Source organism: Sapajus apella, unplaced genomic scaffold (assembly GCF_009761245.1).
Source record: "Sapajus apella isolate SASKATOON/1434 unplaced genomic scaffold, GSC_monkey_1.0 scaffold13, whole genome shotgun sequence".
NCBI classification, from domain to species: domain Eukaryota; kingdom Metazoa; phylum Chordata; class Mammalia; order Primates; family Cebidae; genus Sapajus; species Sapajus apella.
This window is the reverse complement of record NW_022436953.1, coordinates 17,705,345-17,730,637: the sequence shown is the minus strand read 5'-3', so window position 1 is coordinate 17,730,637 and position 25,293 is coordinate 17,705,345. Positions and strand designations below refer to the sequence as shown.

At 44.7% G+C, this 25,293-nt stretch overlaps 1 long non-coding RNA gene across 1 annotated transcript; it reads right to left on the bottom strand.

Moving 5' to 3' along the window:
- Positions 1–1,519: 1,519 nt before the first annotated feature.
- LOC116553965 lies at positions 1,520–8,565 on the bottom strand. The gene is made up of 2 exons (XR_004269981.1): positions 7,796–8,565; positions 1,520–7,236 (listed from the first exon to the last, which is right to left on the bottom strand). It is a non-coding gene; the product is annotated as an uncharacterized LOC116553965 (long non-coding RNA).
- Between the last annotated feature and the right edge of the window lie 16,728 nt (positions 8,566–25,293).

Below are 25,293 nucleotides of genomic sequence, written 5' to 3'. Positions count from 1 at the left end.
TGTGTGTGTGTGTGTGTGTGTGTGTGTGTGTGTGTGTGTGTGTGTGTTGGACCTACTAACATATTTACCAAATGACAGGGTGGCCATGAGCAGATGAGACCAGCTCTTGTTTGGTTGGAAGGCAGGCAGAAGTTTGCAGTTTAGCCTTTGGTGTCTCAGTGGCCTTTTGCTTATTCCATGCTTTTTCTGTCCCATCTCTCTCATCCTCTTTTTCCATGCCCTCCTGCACTGGCAGCCGTGGCACAGTGCCTGGGTGTGCTCGTCCTTGCTTTACTCTGGAAAGCGTGGGCACAGAGAGGATGATGCATTTCATGTTTCCTTGCCTGTCAGTAACAACAGTGGCCACGTGGGTCCCAGCACTTGGCTGGTGGAGAGATTATTTTTCATTATGGAGCTAATAAAGGGCCCCCATGTTTTAAATTGATTAATGAATTATCACCCACACACGTGCAGATCAAATGTCAATATAAGAAAAATTAAGGTATTTGGGAAACATGGGCATAATCAGGTAGTTTTGCTAAAATTCCTCTTCCTTGGTCTTCATAAAGAAGATACGGGTCTGTCATAGAATGGGGACATTAGACTGAAAACCGGGACAACCCCCTTATTTTGTAAAGACTAGGAGTTAAGGGGCCTGCCTAAGATTGCAATGGTAAAGAACTGAACCCTAAGTCAGCTCCCACTAATGAAACCCTGCTTTCCTTGTATCTTTTAAACTCAGTTCTGCCTCTAACTTGAGAAAAGTTCCTTTCTATATCAAATACTATATGAGTTCATTTAAACTGCACCTTGCAGAAATGCATTGCCAGAAAGCACCAGTAGCTGCCTGTGTGCAAGCAGAGTAGTGCTCTGCTCTGGGGAGGGTCATTGGAAACCGTAATGTGGAGTGGGACCCCTACTCCATTTCCCAGCAGAAGGCTTTAGCTGGAGGGATGGGTCATGGAGCAGCCTGTTTCCTGCTAACTGCCAGAGCGAATTATGTGGGCTATAACGCCTATCCATTTGGTTAAACTGGGCTCAGTATGCTTGTCCTCAAAGTGTCCTTCCAGGTCACAGCACACAAGGTGGGTATTGTCTGCTTTCACCCCACCCTGTACTACACATGAAAATTCCAGTTATTAACGCACTCAAACTAATGGAGCTTGTTCACCCTAGGAGGGGAATTATATATATGGCAGGCTTCCCTGGTGCATATGTAAAGGGCTACATTTTGGAACATTTGACTTCCTTGGGACTCTTATGTGCATACTGATGGCATGAAGTAAAAGAGGCCTCTATGATGATATGAAAATCAGTTGGTCTTACAAAATTTCTTCAAGAAAACCCAGGCTATCGTGTAGTCTTTCTGTATGACTTATTAGGAGATAGGAAGAGCCTTTGGAAACTTGGCACAGCTAGCTATGCATCGACATTTTGGTTTGGGGTTAGTTATGAAACGTTCTTCATATGACTTCTTTAGTAACTTCACATAAACTGCCTCTTCTTCAAAACCTCAAAGACAGCAACTAGAGTTAATGAGTTTTTTTTAATGGGGGTAGTTTTCTATCTGTCATGGGCTCTATTATCTACTCCACTACCCAATTCTGTCATCTCCAAGCTGAGGTTCCTCTTCTGAGGCAGAGGCTGGAGCAGTTCGTTTTCAGTTCTCACCCTCTCCATCCCAATCTGGTCTATCAGTCAACTCTAACTCGGAGATGTCTAGCTGGTAATGTTTCTAAAACTTTCACTGGATTTATTTAGACATCGAAGCAAACTTTTTTTCTAGAATTGCTTCTCAGATGATTATATCAAATATGTATGCTTTTGCAAGTTTGAAAAATTCAAATTAACCACTTTTGACTAGGTAAGTCTTTCTAAAAACCATTTAAAGCTAACTTGGTCTTGGCATCCTCCCATGTATCAAAGGGACAGGTGGCCACGCCAGGTTGGGTGCTCACAGAACCCTTTTCCTGACTGTCACGGAAGATGGTGGAAGGAAAATGGACTGTCTCATCAACCTCCTGTGTCCTCTGAAGCAGTCTCAGTTATTAATCACCACTTCTGTGTTTCTGGTAGCTATTTCATCTGTAGTCCTTATGCCAGCCTCGATTTTATTTGATTTTTAAAATTACTCTCTTCTAACCAACGAAGTGTTTGTCAGTATGCCCCAAAGCTTGCTCTTTTGTGCTCCCTTTTGAAGAACTTTCTATCCAGAAAAAGAGATTATTTGGGACTTGAGATTTGCAGTGATACCAGCTTATAGCAATGATGTACTTTAAGGGAACTATTCAACTATGTCGTGATAGGAGAAAGAGAATCCTTCACTTTGGCATTTTTAAAATACAAAAAAGAAAAAAAAAATCACTGTTTATTTTTCTGTTTGCTGCCCAGGAAGCAGTGGGAGGTGGTGACAGATACGCTTTGCATATGGATTGTTAGGTTTTTATTTGGGCAAGTTTAATCATGGAAAACTCAAAAAGAAAGGGGGAAATGGTCAGTTTAAGCTGAAAGAAACTTTCTAAGCAATGAATATGTACACAGCAAAATTAAACAAATCCAACAATTTCTGAAGCTTAGTATAATTGAGTGGCAGTTGTTATTCAATAAAATTCTTCCCAAAAGTGTTTCTCCAAAGAGTCCAGTTCCCATGAGTCACTTCCTGACCCCAGTGACCAAAGGTGGACAGAGACAATCGTGTAGACTTTGACATTCAGAAAGATGTGAGCTGCTTTCTGATCATATATGCGTATATTTCTTTACAGCAGAGGAAACCATTGTCCGCAAAACTGATGTTCTTTTGGGGTTTTATGTACAGACTTGTCCAATGATGTGTGTGGTTCCTGTGAGTTGCCGACAGCTCTGCATTGAAGCTCTCTGGGCTCTTTCATTTTTAAGTTGGGTTTATGGAATATTTTCAAATGTTGGAAGGCGTATAGTTCTTCCTGCCCTCCCTCCCCTTTCAGAAATATGAAAGCAAATATTTAGAAGAATTCCTTTTGAAAAGCTGTGTTGTGTTCCCCATGAAACTGAGCAGGTGTGTGTTGGCGCGCTGAGTGCCACGTGCTTGTGTGCAGAGGAGAAGGTGGCCCTGCCAGCTCCACGCTGCTGTGCCTGTGACCCTGACCTGCTCCCCGCTCCTGTTGCAAGCAGCACTCACTGCACTCCTTTGTCATATACTCTGCATCACTGTCATACTCACAACTTCGTGAATAAAGTTGTGTGCTTTATTCGTACACGCCTCCATTTCTGTTTCATTTCGCCTTCTCTGGTTGCCTTTGAAGGTCGATCTCATTTTAGAAAGCACCAACACAACTTCCAATAACCAAAACAAAATCAGAATGAACCCAAAGCTGGAGGAATGCATTTTTATCGTGTAGGTGGGAAAATGCAACAAATAACAGCAGGCTATTCCAGGACTGTGCATCCAACAGCCCAGACCACATTGACCAAGCTGACTAAAGGAAAGAAATGGTTAGTAGAGACGTTGCACTGTGCTGTGTCATGGATGCTTGATTTGATTTGTGACACAGCAGATGTAGTCCCATCATTTGGACAGAGCTGGGGATTTGAGGAGGTTTGAAGCTCTGAGCCACTATGAGTGGGCCATTTTTTAGTAGGAAGCTAGAATGCAGTAGGAGAAAAGCATCCTTCCAATTTTGGGCATCCTCTGCATTATCAAACTTTACATGAAGAAATCGTGGATGCTAACTTCGTTGTTACCTTCACTGCCAAGATTTCAGGGTTGCCAGAAGATACAAGGATCTATGTCCAAGCTGGCCCGCTCCAACCACAGCCTGCCTTCTGCTCTGTGCCTGCTGAGCCTGTCCAGGACCCAGTCACACTGGTATTCACATGACCCTCCCCTGGAAGTAGGATACAGGTCATTTTCAAGACAGTAGTCATGTTTAGTTCACCACCATGGAAAACAGGTCAAGAGACCTCAGCTCAAGGTCTGTGTTCTTCTCACCGTGGGAGGGCGTCCCCGCTGTGGTCCATAATTACCAAAGCTAGGGGTCATCTCCAGTCCTTAAGAACTCTCTGTGGCATTTGGCTCTGGTGGCCACCTCTTCAATGGAAGTTGACCCCTGCCTCACTTCAGTTGCTAGACTTTAGTCAGCGAATCTCACGCCGCCTTTGCTGGGAGTGAAAGGATCTTGCCCCACCCACTGCTCAGCTGCCTGTCCCCCAGTGCCCTGCCTTCAGATCTCGCCAAACCACTGCAAGCTCCCAGAACATACCATGCTTGCTCTCTGCCAGGCAGCTTTATCAAAGGCATTTCTTCTGTACGATGCTTCAAGGAAGTGGCGGAGCACAGAGGATCTGACCCTGGGGAAAGGAATTAATGGCCAACGTTGACTCTTTAAAAATAGTTACCCATCAGCTCTTTGGAGTTACCCATGTGAATTTCCCATGGGCTCCATTTGTTCCAAATTAAAGACAAGCCCAAGTTCCCACCCTTTCTAGGAGCCCGTCTTAATGGGCCCAGCCCAACCTGTGTGTAATTCTTTGCGTGCCTCTAGTGGAACCTCAAGGTCAGTACTTAGCAAGCATTGCCCCGTAGTGCTAGCTGCATAGGTTTCTGCTCTTCAGCTGAACTATAGTGAGATCTCTGTGCTGAGTGCCAGGCACCCTAGCTTTGCATGACCGTATTGCTCATGACAGCCTTTCAAAGTAGACAATTGTAGCTCCACTATACCGGTAGGAAACCAAAGCTCAGAATCTAATCAAGCATGCCCAGTCACTCAGCCAGTGAGCAGCAGAGCTAGAACTGTCCAGGTCTGCCCTCTTCAGACCCCACGCTGTTATCCTCCACATCCCACTCCTTGTGACTGTCTTAGCACAGGGACTGTGTGCCACATTCTCAATCTCTCAGGGTGCACTGCCCCAAGTGGGTTCTTAGTATGAGACTGACCACCACCCTTCAGTCTGGCCACAAGCCGCAACACTACCACCAAGGCGTATTTATGAACAGTTTGGGGGCTACTCACCAGCTGTGCATCTTGAAGCCCATTAACCTCTCTTCAGCCTCAGTTTGTTCATCTGCAGAATGGACAAAATAATAATATCCATCAGAAGACTGTTGCCAAGTTATGGCACCTGAGTGCTTAGGTGGTAGGATAAGGACTGGTATTATTTTAAATAATCATTTGAGAATGATTTCGTTTTCATTCTGGGCTTTTTACCCCTCCCTTTAGTCATTTTGTTTGTGTTCACAGGGCCTTCCTCATGGATTCTCCTTCTAGTCTTTATATAAATACTCCAGGATTAAAATAAGCCCACAACCTCTTTTATATACTTCAATAACAGCACGGTCTCCACCCAAGCATAGTCTAAGATAGAGATCCCTGAAGATGTGCTAATTAGTGTACTAATAACCAGAAGTATTACTCAGAGCCGAGTGCAGGGTATAGCATCAGGCTGCCTGGGTTTGAGTCCCAGCCCCACCAGTAGCTATCTGTATGACTAACAGTTTGTCTAACTTCCTTAGCCTCAACTTCCATGTCCAGAAAAGAGGAATAATAATGATGCCTACCCTAAAAGATTATTATGAGAATTTCTGCAGAACAAGAGCCTGCGTAATACAACAATGAGCATTTTAAATGGCTTTTATTAATGAAGTAGCTCTCCTGTCATGTTCTGTTTGCCCAGCCCTGAACTAAGCATGTTTTGTGGTTTCTTTCATATATTCCTTAGGTTGCTTCCAAATAGACCCAGAGAGACTGTCTCTGAGTGGTGGGGCTGGTATTCAAACTCCGGTCTCTCCAGTCCTAAACTCTGCTGATGGGCAAGTATCATGCAGAGAGGGGCACGGGTGTCCCCATGCACTGTGGCCATCCAGCATGGCAGACTCCTCAAATGAAGCATCCAAAGGTGCCAGGTTGGGGCTTAGCTGCTCTGAGGGTTTCCTGGGTGAGGAGGATTGTTGTAGCCTCCTCCAGGGATGCTTAGAAACACTCCCTGCGGAAGAGCTAAGACTTGTTCCCATGAAAGGTAGTGTTTGTTCCAGAAAGATCTTTTCAATGGTATGACTCACTTCAAAGGAACCAAAGGCTGTAAAAGCTGAGCTGCTGGTCCTGAGAGTCTTGGGGGATATTTCCTCAGCGGGAGAAAGCCACCAGTCCTCCCCAGCCCCTCTTGCCCATTGCTGGAAGAAGGCTACTCTCCCCCCAGCTCATTGCTTAGGTGTTTCTGTCAGCCCCACCCTGCTGGAGGTGGCCCACTGTGGGCGGGAAAGCCCTGGGAAGGACGGGGACTTGGAGCTGGCAGCGTCTTAGAAAGCCAGGGTGGGTGGGAGAATAGCACCCAAAGCTTCAGGGAATCTCAGCCCTAAGAACCCGCTTCTGCACCTTCTTCCCCACAGGAGACCAGGACTCTGAACACACACGTCCCTTCGACTCCGGCAGAGCTCAGGGATAGGCCTTAGCGAGTCGGGTCTGCGGAAGGGTGGGTAGTAGGACCACATTTATTTTACTTTCCAATCTCCATTGGATAAGCTGCTCTCCAGGGCTTACCATTGAGCTGAGCACAATCGCAGCTCCTGGAGAGGTTTTTCTGTATTTATTTGTGCTGTCCCCTGCTGCTGGCTCTTAACTCAGCCCTTCCCATCAGATAAAAAGAAAAAAAGTTGGCTTGGGAAGCCTCCCCTTCAGAGCAGAGGCTGTTCCTGCTTTGCTTCTAGCATATGTTAGCCGCAGGCCCTCCCAGAATATCCCGAAGGGGCTGGAGGCAGGGCAGAGCCTCAGCAGCTTCTAGCCCCAGAGCTAGCCAGATTCAGACGCCCGGGTATCTGAGTCCAGATGCTAAGAACAGTGTGGTCTGATGGCAGCAGCCATGAACATTCTTTGCAGGCCTCCAAGTGCCAGGTGCTGGGCTAAACACTCTAGGCAGATTATTTTGTTGAATCTGGGAAGGGCAGACCAAGACTGGGAGAGGCCCGCTGACGGGTGGGCAGCACCCCCCCCATCAAGTCCAAGTGCCACCTTCCTCCTAAGGTAGTTACAGCTCTCTGGGGTCTCCACGAGGCCTTCTAAGGATGTCAAAAGGACTGTCTGCAAAGACAAATACCAGGCTTTCTCAGCAAGGTGGAGCCTGGCCATGAATAACATTTTGTTCTAAGCTGGACGGATGCTGGCACAGAAAGAATAGGTTCTTTCGTTCCTGCTATTGTCTTAAAACATAGCTTCTTAATGAAAAGCTAGAAAATGTTGATGCCAGTTACAATCCCATCAGATAAGAGCAAGGGTCAGCTGGCTTCTCCTGTTGAAAAAAAAGAAAAAATTATTACGTCCCTCTTTTACATAAAAACAAAGTGCTTCAGACAACACAGGGTAAGTAAATTGCTCGGATTTATTAATCATTTTTTCAATCAAATGGCTTCCACTTCACACGCGTGACCTGTGATCCTCACAAGCCACTGGGATGGATATTGCTCCTCTCCATACACAGATGAGAGCCAGCCTGGCTTGTCCTAGCTCAAAGGGAGACGTGGAGGAAGAGCTAAGATCTGAACCCACGTTTAACTCCAAAGCTCAGGCTTCAGTCCACAAAGAGGCTTTGATTTGGTAGATCTGGGTTCGGAGCTGCGAAGTTGAATCTTACAACAAAATATCAAAGCCTCCAGATAATTCTGATGGTCAGCCAAGTTTGGGAACCCTTCCCCACATCCCGGGGTCTCAGGTCAATGGCAGAGCTGGTCTGTGAATGAAGCAAGCATCCATTGCCAGGATTTGTCAGTCACCGTTGCCCTAATTTACGAGACCACAGTCAGACAAGGCCTGGGAAACCTGCCCTCACTGAAACCTCCATGGGAAATCACCCGCATCTTCCTTCAGCTTGGCAAGGCTTCAGCCCTCTGAATGCCCCCGGGGAGATTCCACTGCAATCTGCTCAAGTGTCACCTTATTTGCAAGGAGATTATCTCTTGTAAAATGCAACAGTATGAGATGAGAGAATCAGGTGCACCACAGCTTAAAGGAAAAGCAATCCTCCTGTATCATATTATCCCTTCCTCCCCTCACAACCTTGAAAAACCTCTGAATATTGAAAAAATGGCCTAGAAATATTATACCAACTTCCTTCCTTTTCAATGTACTCTCATTCTCTTCATTCTGTTGTTTGTTAGGAGGGTGAATAAGTGCTGGTCTTAAGTTTCCTGTGGAGACAGTCACTCCAGGGAAACTTAGTAACTGTCCCCAGGGTATGGCTGGAGAGAGATTAAGAGCAAGCAAGCCAGGAATTCTGCTTTCAAACTCTTCTTTTATAGAAAGTGGCTGTTTTTAGTTTTGAGCCTTTACATATCTGCATATGCAGTGGGTCGAAATAGTGTCTCCCAAAAGATGTCTACCTCAAACCTCAGAATGTGGCTGTATTTGGAATAAAGGATCTTTGGAATATTTGTTTGGAATAAGGGTCTTTGCAGATGTAATTCTACCAAAGGACACATGCATGAAATGTGCATCACTGTGCTGTTCACAATAGCAAAGACAGGGAATCAACCCAGCAATGGTAGATTGGATCAAGAAACTGGTCCATATACACCATAGAATACTATGAAACCATAAAAAGTATGACCATAAAAAGTACAGCAACGTGGATGGAGCTGGAGGCCAGCATCCTAAGCAAGTTAACACAGGAGCAGAAAACCAAATACTGCATGTTCTCACTTCTAAGTGGGAACTAAACTTTGAGCACATATGGACATAAGTATGTGGACTCTAAGAAGGTTGGGGAGGTGGGTTAAAAAACTACCTATCGGTTACTACGTTCACCACCTGGGTAATGGGATCTATACTCTAAACCTTAGCATCACACAATATTCCCATGTAATGAATCTGCACGTGCCCTTGTGTCTAAAATAAAAGTTGAAAATAAAACAATCAAGATGAAATCTTAGCTAGGAGGTTAGGTAGGAGGAATAAGTTCAAGAGATCTCTTGTATAACATGGGGACTACAGTTAATAACAATATATTATATACTTGAAAATTACTATGAGAGTAGATTTTAAGTTCTTGTCCAACAAAAAGTGCTATGTGAGGTAATGCATGTATCAATTAGCTTGATTTAGCCATTCCACATGTACACATTTTAAAACATCATATTGTGTATCATAAAGATATGCAACTATTATTTGTCAATTAAAAAATTAATTTTTTAAAACACTGCCCAAATTAGGTTGTTCCTTTGAAGTATGAAGTAAATTTGATTATTAATCACTAGATTTCCCTCTAGACACCGCTTTAAATGTGTTCCAGAGATCCTGGTACGTTGTGTCTTCATTCTCATTGGTTTCGAAGAACATCTTTAATTCTGCCTTCATTTCATTATTTATCCAGTAGTCATTCGGGAGCAGGTTGTTCAGTTTCCATGTAGTTGTGTGGTTTTGGGTGAGTTTCTTAATCCTGAGTTCTAATTTGATTGCACTCTGGTCTGAGAGACTGTTAAGATTTCCGTTCTTTTGCATTAGCTGAGGAGTGTTTTACTTCCAATTATGTGGTCAGTTTTAGAGTAAGTGTAATGTGGTGCTGAGAAGAATGTATATTCTGTGGATTTGTGGTGGGGAGTTCTGTAGATGTGCATTAGGTATGCTTGGTCCAGATCTGAATTCAAATTCTAGATATCCTTGTTAATTTTCTGTCTCGTTGATCTAATATTGACAGTAGAGTGTTAAAATCTCCCACTACTATTGTGTGGTAGTCTAAGTCTCTTTGTAGGTCATTGAGAACTTACTTTATGAATCTGGGTGCTCCTGTATTGGGTGCATATATATTTAGGATAGTTAACTCTTCTTGTGGCATTGATTCCTTTGCCATTATGTAATGCCCTTCTTTTTCTCTTTTGATCTTTGTTGGTTTAAAGCCTGTTTTATCAAAGACTAGGATTGCAACTCCTGCTTTTTTTTTTTTTTTTTTTTCTGCTCTCCATTTGCTTGGTAAATCTTCATCCCTATATTTACTTTCAAATTAAAATTAAAATCCTGACATCTCATTTCTCTTTTCTGTAATTGGTTATTTTTGTACAATACAAAATGCCAAGTTCATAACGTTTATTCTAATGAGTCTGTTCTGGCTCCCAGAAGATGCCTCAGTTCAAATCACTAAGCTTTATGCTCACTATTTCTCAATTTTTGTAATTAAAGCAACAGTATTTAAATGGATCCTCTTCATTCTGGGACAAAATGTTCCATCAAAGACTGAGCACGATGGGTTACACCTGTATACCAGCACTTTGGGAGGCTGATTGTTTGAGGTCAGGAGTTCGAGACAAGCCCGGCCAACATGGTGAAAGACCGTCTCTACTAAAAATACAAAAATTAGCCTGGTGTGGTGGCGCATACCTGTAATCCCAGCTACTCAGGAGGCTAAAGCAGGAGAATCGCTTGAACCCAGGAGATGGAGGTTGCAGTGAGCTGAGATGGTGCCACTGCACTGCATTTTGGGAAATACTCCATCAAAAAAAAAAATGTTCTGTCAAAGCTTTGAAGTTCTTTCAGCTCTTTCCAGCTGGGTGTGGTGGCGCCCACCTGCAGTCCTGCAGTCCTGGCTACACAGGAGGATGAAGTGGGAAAGTGGCTTGAGCTCAGGAATTCTGGGCTGTAGTCCACTGTGCTGATTGGATATCCATACTAAGCTCAGCATCAATATGGTAAACTCCAGAAAGGAGGGACTACCAAGCTGCCAAAGGAGGGGTAAACCAGCCCAGATCAGAAGCGGAGTGAGACAAAAATCCCATGCTGATCAGTAGTGGGAGCGTGCATGTGACCAGCCTAGCCACTCACTCCAGCCTGGGCAACATAGCAAAACCTCATCTCTTACTAGAAAAAAATGTTAAGAGGCCTTTCCAGTGGTAAGAAATAGATTTGTCCTTCTTTGGCCATGTTTTTTCTTTGCCCAAGCAGAGGCACGAGAGAGCATCTCCTAGCACACCTAGGACAAGTGAAAGAGCTCTCTGCCCTTCTCTAAAGATAGCCAAATGCTTCCAGATCTGTAGTTCTGTTGTCCAAGGATGCCTGTCTTTCTCTGTTGCTGACCCAGGAGTATTCCCTGTAAAATGTTCTGCAAACAGGTCAGGAAGTCAGCTTCCAGAAAGAATGGGCTTTTCTTTGAATCTGTGAATCTGCAACCCTTGAATGGAGAAAGCCCCCTTCCCTTCTCTCCAAGCAGCCAGGAAGTGGATGTTCCATGAGAACTCATTCATATTGGGAAAAAACAAATGCAAGTCGGAAAAAATTGCTTCTGAAAAAATGGCCCTTGTCTTTTCATATGTGGCCCTACTCTGACTGTGGATAGAAAGTTGGCTTTCCATTTTTGGAGCTCACACATTACTCCTGTTTCCATTGCTACTTTCTACCTGAATGTGGTTTCAGATTTTTAAAATACACTATCAGAGCACTTTGGTTAATCATAACTCATCATTCATGGTTTCCAGGTAATCGATAAACACTGTTATAAGAAGGCAACATAGAGGCCAGGCGCAGTGGCTCATGCCTGTAATCCCAGCACTTCGGAAAGCTGAGGAGGGCAGATCACCTGAGGTCAGGAGTTCAAGACTAGCCTGGCCAACATGGTGAAACCCCATCTCTACTAAAAATACAAAAATTAGCCAGGCATGGTGGCATGTGCCTGTATTCCCAGCTACCTGGGAGGCTGAGGCAGGAAAATCGCTTGAGCACAGGGGTTGGAGGCTGCAGTGAACTGAGATCACACCACTGCACTCCAGCCTGGGCTACTGAGCAAGACTCTGTCTCAAAAAAAAAAAAAAAAAAAAAAAAAGGCAACATAGAATAAAAGAACTTTCTGGAGGTCTGGGCTAGCAGGGGGTGTTCAAGTGTCTGCACATGGGAAGTGTGCCTCATACAGTCAGTGCCTTTGAATGACCGCAAATGATGTTTCCTAGTTATGCTAGTTTGTCTTAATTCTCAATGGGATACAGAGCCCTAAAGCCTTTCTAAGATCTCATTTTTTTTTTCAGTAACATCTGTACTGTATCTAAAGTGAGAGGTGTGGTGCTGGGTGTTACGGAAAATATGAACATGAACACAGGCTGGGGCTATGGGAGCAACTGAGGTGTGTAGGCTCAAAATGTAAGGCAATGCTTACTCTAGGGCTTATGTGAATGTTGACCCTGATAAAACACAATCTCTGCCCTCAAAGGGGAGGAAGGGCCTTCTCTGCTTGGAAGGGCCAGGCGTGGTGGCTCATGCCTATAATCCCAGCACTTTGGGAGGCCGAGGAGGGTGGATCACCTGAGGTCGAAAGTTCGAGACCAGCCTGACCAATATGGACAAACCCCATCTCTACTAAAAATACAAAATTAGCCAGGTGTGGTGGTACATACCTGTAATCCTAGCTACTCAGGAGGCTGAGGCAGGAGAATCGCTTGAACCTGGGAGGTGGAGGTTGCATTGAGTCAAGATCATGCCATTGTGCTCCAGCCTGGGCAACAAGAGTGAAAGTCAATCTCAAAAAGAAAGAAAGAAAGAAAGAAGCTTGAAGTCTGGAAGGCAACATGGGTAGGTAACTAATAGACTAGATTTGAGGCTTAAAGCAGATGAAAAAGTTCACAAACTAAAAGCGAAATAAGGCCTAAAGACCCAGCTATAAAACTGCAAACTATAGAATTCCTTGAAGAAAATACAGGAGAAAAATTCCATGAATTGGTTTAGGCAAAGAGTTCTTAGAAACGATACCAAAAGCATGATCCAGAGAAGGAAAGAAATTGATAAATCGGTCTTCATCAAAATTAAGAACTTCTACTCTTTGAAAGATATTATAAAGAGAATGAAACAAGTCTGAGATTGGAAAAAGCGATTTGCAAATCACATATCTGATCAAGGACTTGAATCCAGAGAAAGTAGATAAAGAACTCTCAATACAAAGTGTTGCAAGGATGCAAAGCAAGTGGGATTCACACACTGATGGTGGGAGTTCAAAATGACACAATGTTTTGGAAAACAGTTTGATAGTTTCTTAAAAAGATACAGACCCCTAACATAAGAACCAACAATTCCACTCCTAGGTATTTATCCAAGTAAAATCAAATACTTAGTTCACGCAAAAACCTGTACATGAATATTTATACTGACTTTATTCGTAATTGCCAAAAACTAAAACCACAAATATTCTTCAACTGGGGAATAAATAAACAAACTATAGTTCATCTATACAATGGAATGTTACTCAACACAAGAAGAGATAAACTTTTGCAAGAACATGGGTGAATCACAAATGCAGTATGCTAAGTGAAAGAAAAGTCAGAGGTTTTCAGGGGACAGGATTGGGGGGAGGGATTGACTACAAAGGGTCACAGGGAAATTTTAAGGTTGATGAACGGTTCTGTATCATAATTGTGGTCATGATTACAGAACTGTATGCATTTGTCAAAAGACACAGCATGATACTCTAAAAAGGGTGCATTTTACTGCACATAAATAACAATTTAAAAATTGTGAAATAAAAGCAGTTCAAAAAATAAACTTTTATTGACAATGCTAGTGTATTGGGAGCTGTGAGATGTTGTAAAGGGAGTGGGATACATATTCAATCTTGAAAAGTTTATGCGCCTTGCCACAAACCAGGCACTATGCTAAGCACTTGAGCTAAAACTGTGAGCAAACAGATATTAATCAAATAATCCCACAAACATAAACAGAGGGGTAAAGCATGTAAAGAATGAATGACCTGATTAATTCTATCAGCAAAGCTTCTCTGGGAAATACTTCTATTTGAGTTGCAACATGGGCTGCAGCAGGGTGGAGGATGAGGAGCTGAGGATGGTGCAAAGGATGACGTGTAGGTTTCTGACTTGTGCAACAGGCTAGGTGGTAGACCCTGCAGTGTGCACTAAAGGAGGAACAGATTTGTGGTGGAGTGGGAGATCGTAAGTCCAGCAAAAAAAGAACAAGTGTGAAACCACAGAGAGCAATACCTGATTAAGACTATGCAGTGGACCCAACAGAAATGAAAGCAGGTAGCTACACAAAAACTGGTACACGAATGCTCATAGCAGCATTATTCATAATAGTCACAAAGTGGAAACAACCTGAATGGCCACCAGCTGACGAAAGGATAAATGAAATGTGGTATATCCATGCAATGGAATATTATTTGGTGATATAAAAAAATGGAGTACTGATGCTACAATGTGGATGAACCTAGAAAATATTCTACTGAGTGAAAGAAGGCATTCACAAAAGACCATGAAATAAAATGGCCTTCTGGAATATTGTGTGATTCCACTTATTAGGACATTTAAAAAACGGATACCTACGGAGTCAGAAAATAAAATAGTGGTTGCTTAAGACTGAGGGGGATGGGAGAATAAAGTGGATATTGATGGGCATGAGGTTTCTTTTTAGGGTAATGAGGCTGTACCAAAATTAGTTGTGATAGTTGCAAAGCTTTGTTCTATTAAACACCGTTACATTGTACATTTTAAATGGATGAACTGTGTGGTATATCAATTGTATCTCAATAATGCTGCTTTAAAAAAGAAAAGGATAATCTGCATCAAAATGTTCTTATATATTCTATTTAGAATATTGCCACCCCTCAGTGGGAGAATGGTTACAGAAATTATGACCCATCAGTAAGATGAAATTCAACACAAGTAAAAACACATCCAATGACAAAGAAGAGTAATTAATTTGGAAAGATGTAAAGTTTTGTTTTTATTATAAAAAAAACATAAACAGTAAAGAAAGATATAATCACTTTGGAGAAGACAGAGATCCTGGGAGTCTGGCAAAGGTGAAAAAGCAAGGGCCATGCATTTCCAGAGCCTCGGAAGTGGCTATGCTGGCTTCTTCCCTGGTGGGAAGTGGGCAAGAAGCCTGGGCAGGTGAGAACTGAGCAAGAAACCTGTGCGTGGCTCATGCCTGTATTTATGGCCAAGAGTCAGGGCTTGAATTTGGTTCTATGCACAGGAAGGAAGGCATTGCTCAGAAAACAACTTGCAGCCAGGCACAATGGCTCATGCCTATAATCCTAGCACTTTGGGAGGCTGAGGCGGGTAGATCTCTTGAGCCCAGAAGTTTAAGACCAGCCTGGGCAACATGGTGAAAGCCTGACTCTACAAAAAACACAAAAATTACCCAGGTGTGGTGGCATGTGCCTGTGGTCCCAGCTACTTGGGAGGCTGAGTGGGAGGATCACCTGCTCCTAGGAAGTCGAGACTGCAGTGAGCCATGATTGCACCACTGCACTCCAGCCTGGGTGACAGAGCGAGATGCCATCTAAAAATAAATAAATAATTTCAAAAAAATGTTTAAAAGAAAAACAACTTTTTAAGCTCTTAGCTCTTTCCTTCAGCTTAGTTCCCCCCTCCCCACCTACCCACAACTTGGGCACTTCCTAAATGTACTCACTACCATTTTGAAGCACTCACTCTGTCCCAAACATTATGCCAGCTTCTTTGCATGCTTCATCCTACAGAATACTTACTTGTTTATTAAATGGGTATTATTTTAATCCCATAGGTTTGTTTCATTTGATGAAGAAGCCTGGCCAGTGTCACAGGGATCATAAATGATGCCCCTGTGCTTCTAACCCAGACACTCTGACTCTACAACCTGAAGGATACATTTAAATCAATTAAAAATCCCCACTCAAGAAAATCTTCCTCACAGATCCCCACAACTGTCCCACTTTTACACCCCATCCCAAGGAGGCTCACATAGTGGCTAGACCATAGGTTCTAATGCACTCAGCACTTGGGTACTTCTAGTTGTCATTTGAATTAAGCAAGAATAGTTGTGTGAGATAGGATAGGAATCTTCTAAGAGCCCTATCTTTGTCTTGTGCTTCTATAACAGAATCACAGGGACTGGGTAATTTATAATGAACAGATATTTCACTGGCTCACAGTTTTGGTGGCTGGGAAGTCAAGGAGCCTGGCATTGGCATTTTGTGAGGGCCTTCATGCTGTTCATCCCATGGCAGGAGATGAAAGGGTGCAAGAGCAAGACAGAAAGGGGGACGAACTCTTGCTCTATATCAGGAAACTACTCCCTCAAGAATATTAGTCCATGCATGAGAACAGAACCCTCATGACCTAATCAGTTCTTAAGGGTCCCATCTTAATTCTCTGTTGCGTGGAGGATTAAGTTTTCACCACATGGACTTTGATGGACACATTCAAACCATAACAAGCTCTCAGGTCAGTCGGGGCAGATCCAAGAACAAATCCATAAGCCAAGCACACTCGCAACTTTGTTCTCTGAACAATTTAAGTTGCCACATCTTTATGTACTAACAGGTTAGGCTTCTCTCAAGGAAACTGCTCATTAAATGCATAACTTTTTAAAAAAATAATTCTGCTTCTTGACATCTAGGCGCTGCTGGCTCTTGTCTCCGAATCTTATACTCTGAATTATTCTAAGATATTCCATAAACATTACTTGAATTCTACTAAAAAGTCGACTCTAGTGATAGAATGAGATCCCTAGACACTGTGCGATTATGCTGGCCTGGTTTCGAATATTCTGTCCTCCTAGGGCTTCCTCTATAAAAGATTCCCATTTATATTCTCTCAGTCATTTCTTCCAGAAGAAATTATGGCTACCTTAGGCTGTTTCCAAAAGGAAGTTAGGAAGTTGTGTTTCAATGATCCTTCTCTTTCCCTCTCCTCCCCTTCTTTTTCTTTCTCTCTGTCTCTTTCCTCCTCTCTCCTCCTATGTATTTTGATCATAAAAGACAAGTATAGCCGTGTGATCCAGCGGGAGCACTGAAGTGATCTCACAGTAACACAGTGTTCAAAATATTCAGAGACCCACTGTGAGTCCTGGTTGCAGGATAAACACTCCTTGAAGATTGTCTTCCATAATTTACCCAGCGTGACATTTTTAAGACACTTTATTATGGATCCCATCAGGTGTCAAGATAATATGCAGCCGTCGGCAGAGAAGGGAAAACACCATTTCCCCAGTTTGCAAACTGTGGAAAAGAGCAGCTCCTTCCACACTTCGCTCCTTAAACTGTGGCTTATACCAGTAGCATTGTTATCACCTGGAGCTTGTCAGAAATGTCAAATCTCCGTTCCAACCCTAGATGGACTGAATCAGGTCTAAAGTTTAAAAGGATCCCCAGGTGATTGCTATACAAGCTAACGTATGAGAATCACTGGCTTAGATTAGGCTGTTTTTCCAGTGAGGATAGACTTCCTGACCAAGTGCAGTGGCTCACACCTGGAATCTCAGGCACTTTGGGAGGCTGAGGTGGGGCGATACCTTGAGCACAGGAGTTCAAGACCAGCGTGGGCAACATAGTGAGATCTAATATTTACAAGAAATGAACAAAATTACAGAGCATGGTGGCATGTACCTGTAGTCCCAGCTACTCAAGAGGCTGAGAAGGGAGAGGATCGCTTGAGTTCAGGAAGTTGAGGCCGCAGGGAGCTGTGATTGCGCCACTGCACTCCAGCCTGGTAGCAAACCAAGACCCTGCTTCAAAAAAAAGGAAAAAGAATAGAGTTTCCTGTCTCCCTTTGGGTCTGCAAGTCCCTTAAGAGCTTTGTGCAACTTATTATCCAACAAAGTGCCTGGCACCTTGCTCAGGTAGGTGGAGGGTGGTTGCTGAGTGGGTGGTAGATGGGAGCTGGATGGTTGAAATGAGAGATCCAATTCCAATACTTAGCACTGAGCAGGTCTCTTTTGCCTGTAGGGTGATGGCCATTGGAACGATTGGTAGTTCTGTTATCTCTGCCCCAGGAGTCCTGATTCCCATGACGTTATCACATTAGTGGGAAGATTCCCTCATTTTCAGCCATCTTAATAATTATTGCATCTAATATCGATTGTGAACTTACGTAGAGATACTGAGCCAAACTCTTTCCACGGATGATCTCATGGAATCCTCACAATATCCTCTGAGGTGAGTAGAATTTTCATTCTCATTTGACCAAGGGAGAAAGTGAAAGTTGATATAAGTTGTCCAAGATCACCCAGCTAGAAAGAGATGGAGGAGAGATTCTAACCTGGACTCCAGAGCCCGTCTGCCTGTGTTTCTTAACCTCTTTTATGATTTCATCATGGACTCCCCCAGGAGTCTTCTTAGACATTTTGTGCTAATCGCTGCCCTATTAAATTTTAATGCCGCAGATAAACTCCGTATCCATTTACATTCTTTCTTTCTGTGTGTGTGTACGTTTATATACTGGGGGTGAGATTTTTTTTTCACTCTTGCCCAAGATCCAATTTTCATCCCCTGAGGCACAATCACTACTGCTGAGAATGCCTTGCTCCTTCATTCCCTCATTCCGTGAATCACTGTGGGCATTTACTACGTGTTAAACTGTACTCAGCGCGGAGCTTGGCTTGGTGTCTGGGGCTGGAGAAAGGCTGCCTTTGAGCAGGAGAACAGGACCAGGGCCTTTGGCCAGGTGCAGCAACATTTCCCATCATGGAGGCCACAGTGACCCTGGATTCACAATCAGCACAGCGGCTGGGAATCAGGAGCCTAGAGTCCTGCCTGAGCCTCACTAGGACCTGCTGATGTGGCTCTCGTTAGCCATGCCATCTCTCAGCACCCCCGTTTCCAACCTTGAAGATGAGGGGTATAAACTCAATTGACACTTTTAAAGGAAACACAAGCTGCATGCCTAAGGGTAGGCAGATTGGTGAGCTGCAGGCAACACACAGGACGTATTGGAGAGGTATCTGGTGGCAGGAATACCAACATGCATGCCTCTGCCCTCCGGACTGCCCTCTGTTCCACTGCCATCTCCCACGGGGTTGCTTGGCCAGAGGCCAATCACTCCCACCTCTTTTCCTTGGATACTAATAAAATCTTGTTTTTGCAAGGTTGGGCCAATCTTTAAAGTAGCTTCTTCCCCTGTTCCCACCAATTACCCAGATCCCTGACTTTAGAAAGAAAAGATAAGTTAAAATGTTACTTTATCCACTGAGCCATGGGAAAAGGGGTCCATAAAGAGTTCACCCAGGATCTGAGGAGCTGGAAGATGTCTCAGGCAGGCATGTGAACCAGGAGAGAGTGGTGTTCTGAAACCCAGGAGTGAGAGGGGTGGAAGAAGCTCAGCCATGCTAAATGAAGAAGGATGAAGAAGCTGAGCTTTTCTGGCCTGATGTGGTGCCCAAACAGCTTCAAGAGGCCTCGAGGAGCTTAGCTTGCTGGTAGCAAGGTGCTGGAGGAAGCACCCACTGCAGAGAAGTGGATGACTTAGTGTGAGTGGCTGTAAGTGTGTAGCAGGTCCCTGAACCAACAAATCTATAAATCTAACCACCTGAGGTTTGCCAGCCCTGTCTGGCTACCGAGGGGCCTCTGTTGAGTTCCTGTTCACATTTGTAGTCTATTTGGAGAGAGAAGACCTAGAAAAATGGTCTTTGTTTTCTGTTATCAAGCAAGAAATGAATCTTGACTAAAAGTATCATAGGATAGCAAGAATCCTTTCAGCTTTTCAGTCCGTTCAAGAATTTCTGGGGTGCCTTGATGGAAGAGGAAATCTGCTTGGCTGGGTCTGGGAGAGCATTCCAGAAGGGAAAGGCATTGCTCTGCTGATAAGGAAGTGCTTCTAGGCTTGAAGCAATGATTTCTCTCTGAGCTTCCCTGGCCTGGGGACTCTGAGGAACCTGTGGAGCTGCCAGTTCTGGTCCAGCTGAATTTTTCTTGAGCCTCTTCTGAGAAATGATGATCTTAGCAATCACAGGAAGAGTCGCAAAAAAAGAAGAAAAGAAAAATCATCCAGGAAGTGAATCCAAGATCAAGACCTTGGCAATTGTCCAGGAACCAGAACAACTCAGGCAAATTTCAGCGAAGCTATGAGTTTTACTCAGGATGACGTGGGGTTAGGACTGCCCAGTGAGAAAGGTCAGTGGAGCCCTGAAGAGAAGCAGATGGACAAGGAGCCTTTGCTGGGATACTGTGTCTGCTCACCAGCATCAGCTGGCATCTTCCTGGATTCCTGCATCCTTAATATCAGGTCACAGGGTTGGGTTCAGTATTGACTCTAAGTTTCCAAACAGCTCTGAAATAGTCTATACACATGGGTTAGAAATCACAGGAGGAAATGGGAGGCAAAGGGCCTGCAGGTGAGCCAGGGAGCATGAGATAAAGAAAAAAGGGAAATGGTCGGAGCCAAAGACTGAGGACACGTCTGTTCACTGAGTGGTGGAACCTCTGACTTTGACGGGACGATAACTACAGAATTGGTCCTTTTGCTTCCTCTAGCCCCAATAACTGGAGAAGAAACCCTTTTGAGAGTTTGCGAATCCACCCTGTTAGCTAAGAGTAGGTTAGCTAAGAGTTGCCTGTGTGATTTCAGGAGGAAAGTAAGAAAGGTGGTGAGGGAGGGTCACTTCTTGATCTCTTCTGGAGAGTGGGGGATGACATATCAGAATCTGAGGGTGGGAGGGTAGTTTGCAAAAGCATCCAGTGTGCTTTCTGGAGTGGGAGAGGAAAGGGCAAGGCTGAGCTAGCACCCACAGAGCCTTGAGAGGAGGAGCCAACCTCTCACGTGGAGCAGAAACCCATTGGGCCTGCTCATCAACCATCCTAGGGACCAGAAAGGGCCCGGGACACTCAGGCCGCAAAAAGGAGGTGCATGGACCATGAGCCCCTGAACTGCAGCGTGACGTGGACAAGCACGCTGGTTCTCAGAATCACCAACCTCTGTATGAAAGCAGGGTCGGAATAAAAGTATCCTACCTCTGCCACTTCCAAAACTGACTTTCTTGGGCTCTTTGATCTTCAATTACGTGGGTCTTTAGAAAGTTATTTTTTGTTTACTCTACGTCACAGGAATATAATAAGGAAATTTATAAAACCCAATGAATTTGAATCGAAATATGAATGAGCCCTGTGTGGATGTTGCAAAGCCACAAGGGGTTAAATTGTACCCAGGTTTTGGAGAGGAGGAAACAGTGCTGAGCTTCCAGAGGCCCAAGATTCCTATTGATGGTTTTAAGTGTTGGGTTTTTTTTTTTTTTTTCTTTTTCAGTTTTGTTCTTGGAAAAGGCGGTGAATTCCCGTTTTGAATTCACTCTGCATACATTTCTGATTGATTTTTGTTTGTCTAGAGACTCCGGGATTTGCCAAGTCTCCATCAATAAACTACAGAGGATTTAGGGAAGAGGTAATTAAAGAGGCTGGAGCCAGTGAGGAAAGGGGCAGACGGGGCAGGCAAAATGGAGATATTGAGCTGTCCCCAGCCTGGAGGGAGGGGGCTGCAGTTACAGGAAGTGCCCAGGGAGGCGGCCACCAAAGGGTTTGCTGGGGTAAAGCTCTGTCCAGCTGGAGCCCTGGGAAAGCCTGAACTAAGGGCTATGTTAAAGCACAGGAAATTGGAGTCGGGAAACTTCATTTTTGAGTCCTAGTTTTGAAAGAGACATTACTTAATTTGAGACTTTGGACGAGTCCCTTAACTTCTTTGCTTCCTCATTTGTGAAACAGAGGTAGCACAATTTGGTCCTAGCAACCCGGTGGGACAGTCAGCTCAAGCAAACGTCTGCTGAGTGGGACCTTGTCACCTGGCCCCGTTGGCCCCGGATGACAGCCAGGACTGGGACCAGAGACTTGAGGCCTGCTTCAAAAGGAAGAGCTGCACCATCAGATTCACCCTGAGTATGGGAACGGCAACCAGGACCATTGCTAGTAGTCTCTTGACACTGGTAGAATGGAGGGTGGAGGCCAGGCAGGGCCGTTTGCAAGATGAAGAAAGAAAGGGAAGCAGAGAGAGAGAACACAGAAAGACAAGATGCCCTCCATCCTGCTCCACTCTCCAGTTCCAGCTTGCACGGAGCCCGTGGAAAGCTCTTCCCTCTCCTCTTTTCCGTGAGACATCAGCATTCTTGCCACAGCCTCTGACTTTTCAATTTCTTGAACCTTTCTGAGCTAGGCCCCCATGGATGAGTGGCTGATGTCAGGGGCTGAGCTCCAGGCTACAGACCCAGAGCTCTAACTCCCCTGGGGCACCATGGGCCTTTCACCTTCTTCAACTCCCCAACCTGAAGCCACCTCTGAGTCTCTGGCTCAGTGATGCTCATTTTTTCCTTCTCGTTGTCCCCATCCCCACCCCCAGAGCAGCCCAGGAGAGCAAGACTTGTTTGCTCTCCTCATGCTCTGCAGTTCCTGGTGACACCTGGCACACAGGAGGCCTCACGTATGAGGGCTGGGTGATGCCGTTCAGCTAACCACTGAAATTGCTGGAAACTGCAGTCAGCCTCAGCTCTTCCTCCTCCCTCACACTCTGCTCAGGCACAATTTTCAGATGTTTCTGCCGTCAGTCCTCTCTTCCCCATCTGCTTTTCCACGGCCCCGTAACTTCTCACCTGGTGGGTATAACAGCCTCCTGTGCTCCCCCTGCTCTCAGGCCCTGGGGGATCCCCGGGGCACCCACACTCTTCAGTGCTGCTAATCTTGACCTCAGCTCAGCACTCTGCGCCCTGGAGCAGTGCCGCGTCCACCTCTCCAGCCTCACTTGCTTCACTCCTGGCTTTTCCCTTTCTGCTGCAGCAACAGAGCTGTTTGATGCTGAAAGGACTCACCTCCCGCCTCTGTCCCCACTGTCCCTTCTGCCTAGAAGGCTGCACTCTCCTGTCACCTCACTAACTCGAACTCATCACACTCAGCCAACTCATCACACTCTAACTCATGGAACTCAGCACAGCCACTGCCTCCTCCTAGGGGAACTGGGCTTCTCCAGGCTGGTTTCAGTGTCCTCTTGTGGGTTCCCAGAATCCCTCGTGTTTCTGTCTTATGAGAGCATCTGCCTCTTGATCCTGTGTTGTTCACTTGGCTGTGTGCCCCTTGAGATGGTAACAAATAGCTTGGCACTTCCTATGAGTGCCAAGAAGTTTTGTGACTATTTGGGGCTGGCACAGTGGCTCACACGTATAATCCAGCACTTTGGGAAGCCAAGGTGGAAAGATCACTTGAACCTAGGAGTTGGAGACCCTGTCTCTATAAATAATAAATTTTTAAAAAATCCAAAAAACTAGGTGAGTGTCATGCTGTGTGCCTGTAGTCCTAGCTACTTGGGAGGCTGAGGCAGGAGGATTATTGAAGCCCAGGAGGATTTTTGGTTGTTGTTTGTTTGTTTTTCAACATTTTATTTCATTTAAATTTTTAAATGTTTATTGATTTTTGAAACTGTCTCACTCTGTTGCCCAGGCTGGAGTGTAGTGGCATGATCTCAGGTCACTGCAACCTCCACCTCTTGGATTGAAGTGATTCTCATGCCTCAGTCTCCTGAGTAGCTGGAATTATAGGCGTGCACCACCACGCACAGCTAATTTATATATATATATATATATATATATTTTTTTTTTTTTGAGACGGAGTTTCACTCATGTTACCCAGGCTGGAGTGCAATGGCGCAATCTCGGCTCGTTGCAACCTCCGCCTCCTGGGTTCAGGCAATTCTCCTGCCTCAGCCTCCCGAGCAGTTGGGATTACAGGCACGCACCACCATGCCCAGCTAATTTTTTGTCTTTTTAGTAGAGACGGGGTTTCACCATGTTGACCAGGATGGTCTCGATCTCTTGACCTCGTGATCCACCCGCCTCGGCCTCCCAAAGTGCTAGGATTGCAGGCATGAGCCACTGCACCTGGCCTAAACATTTTATTTCATTTAACACAACACATCACAGTTTTACTTTAAATATATTTTTTAAAATATTTAATTTTCTGATTATTATTCTTCGTCTTTTAAAACTTTTCATTTAGATTCAGGGACAAATGTGCAAATTTGTTATGTAGGTAAATTGTGTGTTACAGGGGTTTGGTGTGTAAATTATCTCATCACACAGGAATAAGCATACTGCCCAATAGGTAATATTTCAATCCTCACTCTCCTCCCATCCTCAAATAGGCCCTGGTGTCTGTTGATTTCTTTTTTGTGTCCATGTGTACTCAGTGTTTAGATCCCACTTAAAAGTTAGAACATGTGGTATTTGGTTATCTGTTCCTGCATTAGTTTGCTTATGAAAATGACCCCCAGCTCCGTCCATCCTTGCTGTAAAGGACATGGTCTTGTTCCAGCTCCTTCACATCCTTGCTGCGAAGGACATGGTCTTGTTCTTTTTTAGGGCTGTGTAGTAGTCCATGGTGTGTATGTACCACATTTTATTTATCCAGTCTACTGTTGATGACCATTTAGATTGATTACATATCTATGCTATTGTGAGTAGTGCCGCAGTGAACATACCTGTGCGTATGTCTTTATGGCAGAACCATTTATATTCCTTTGGGTATATAACCAGTAATGGGATTTCTGGGTTGAATGGTAGTTCTGTTTTAAGTTCTTTGAGAAATCACGAAACTACTTTCTACAATGGTTGAACTAATTTGTATTCCTACTGGCAATGTATAAGCATTCCTTCTACAACCTCACCAGCATTTGTTATTTTTTGACTTTTTAATAATAGCCATTCTGACAGTATGGTATCTGATTGTGGTTATGATTTGTATTTCTCTAACAATCAAAGTGAAGCCCAGGAGTTTGAGGCTCTGCTCTTTTCTAGCTGTGTGACTTTGAGCAAATTGCTTAACCTCTTTAAGCCATAGCTTCTTCACCGCTATGATGGATATCACAGTAATACCCACGTCACAGGGTTATGGGGGAAACTAAAGGCAGTGATGATGTAGGCTCCTTAGCACCATGCCTTGCTTGTAGCATCACATTAGATGCTAGCACAACTAAGAAAAGTATGTCCACATGCTGCTGGGACGGGGTGAGGGAGGTCTCCAAACATCAAAACCACATCTGCTATTCCAAGGAGGAATTAAGAAGTCTTTTAGAAAACAGCCACTGCCAAATCTTCCTTAAGTGTTCCTTCAGGGAAGTGGGGGAACTTGTTAAGAAACCAGGAACCCCGCACAAACTGTGACTGAGATTTTAAAGTGAAAACTGAAACGTTTAAAAGAACACATAGATCTCCGGGGGTGGGGGAAGATGGGGAAGACTTGCTCACGTTAAGGGCCTGGAGGGGCCGGTGGCCACAGGTAAAGGATGCAGCGTGGCACTTGCTGGATGGAGGCAGTGCAGGATGGAGAGTCAGAGTCACCGTCGAGCTTCCTTCTGGAACAGGCGCCACCCCTCCAAGGCAGTCAGGTTACCTGGGCACCCTGGAAACGGCGCTCCCCAACTTGTGGCGTTGGCCCTGGAAATATTGGTAGAAGGCAGCAAGTGGATTTTTTCACACACCCTAAAGTGTGCGCGATCGGCAGCGGCTGCCCAGAGAGGTTCCCAGAGAGTGGGAGTAATCCCCGAGGAACACGGAGCAGGCTTGGTTGCCCCCACCCCTACCTTAGTCGCCCCTCCAGGAAGGCTTAGGGCCAAAGCGCGCTGGCTCGGGAGTCAAGCGG